The sequence below is a fragment of the Oncorhynchus kisutch genome, unplaced genomic scaffold (assembly GCF_002021735.2).
Source record: "Oncorhynchus kisutch isolate 150728-3 unplaced genomic scaffold, Okis_V2 scaffold3034, whole genome shotgun sequence".
Classification (NCBI taxonomy): domain Eukaryota; kingdom Metazoa; phylum Chordata; class Actinopteri; order Salmoniformes; family Salmonidae; genus Oncorhynchus; species Oncorhynchus kisutch.
In genome coordinates this window covers 13,754-15,171 of record NW_022264979.1, presented here as the reverse complement: position 1 = coordinate 15,171, position 1,418 = coordinate 13,754, and positions in this window count along the sequence as shown.

The window sequence follows — 1,418 nt, the reverse complement described above, 5'->3', positions numbered from 1 at the left end:
TTCAGTGGGAAAGACGGTAAATGGTTCAGACATGAATGGCAAATATAAAAAACTAAGATACCGAAGTTACCGGAGTCTACAATGGCAGACTGTTAATGTAGGGATAGTGAGAAGTAACATTCAAGACTGAAGCAATTATCCCCTCTAGTGGTATACTTTATACTGTACCAGGTTACTACACACACTGATAATACAAAACATTGAGGACACCTGCTCTTTCCATGACATAGACTGACCAAGTTAAAGCTATGACCCCTTATTGATGTCACTTGTTGAATCTACTTCAATCAGTGTAGATGAAGGGGAGTTAAAGAAAGATTTTAAAACCTTGAGAGAATTGAGACATGGATTGTGTGTGTCATTCAGAGGGTGATTCAGCAAGAGAAAAGATTTAACTGTCTTTGAACGGGGTATGGTAGTAGGTGCCAGGCGCACCGGGTTAAGTGTGTCAAGAACTGCAACACTGCTGTTTTTTTTTCATGCTCAACAGTTTCCCATGTGTCTCAAGAATGGTCCACCACCCAAAGGACGTCCAGCCAACTTGACACAACATGGGCCAGCACCCTTGTGGAACGCTTAGGGCAGCTTGTCGAGTCCATGCCCAGAGGAAATGAGGCTGTTCTGAGGGGAAAAGAGTGTGCAACTCAATATTAGGAAGATGTTCCTAGTCTATTGTGGACTCAGTGTATGTCATCCTACATGTTTTTAAATAGTACAGTATTTTTTTTATTTAACTAGGCAAGTCAGTTAAAAACAAATTCTTATTTTCAATGATGGCCAAGGAACAGTGGGTTAACTGCCTGTTCAGTGGCAGAACTACAGATGTGTCCCTTGTCAGCTCGGGGGTTTGAACTTGCAACCTTCCGGTTACTAGTCCAACACTCTAACCACTAGGCTACCCTGCCGCCCCAGTATCACCGTACAAAACCATATAAGTGTGGGCCTGTAGTATCTGTAAATCATCTGTAGTGGAAAATCGGTTCAAAAATGACACGTCCAAGAACTTTGAATTCAATGATAGACTTTTAATACACCCGTAACATAAGCCGGAGAGCCCCGCGGGACCCACCCCTTTTCAGAGCACTCGCTCTGAATTTTTATACACACAATCCATGAATCCATCCTACTTCGTGCATCCTGCTTGTTCAGCCCAGTAACGCCCACATCTGCTTTCGGTCAGATTAAAAATAATGACAAGACCCTTCTTTTGACCTAAAGATAATATACATCCCCCTTTCCTGTGACTAGCTGTTCTGGTCGCCTTCTCTTCATATGTTTGTATAAGATTAAACAGACTTGTGTCTCCCCTACGATGTAACTGATATCTGTAATTCGTCTGGGGTCATTTGGCTGACACCCTCCTTCATATATCACTCTGACCTTTGTATATCCAGTCATTTCTAGGCGTCTATGTGTCT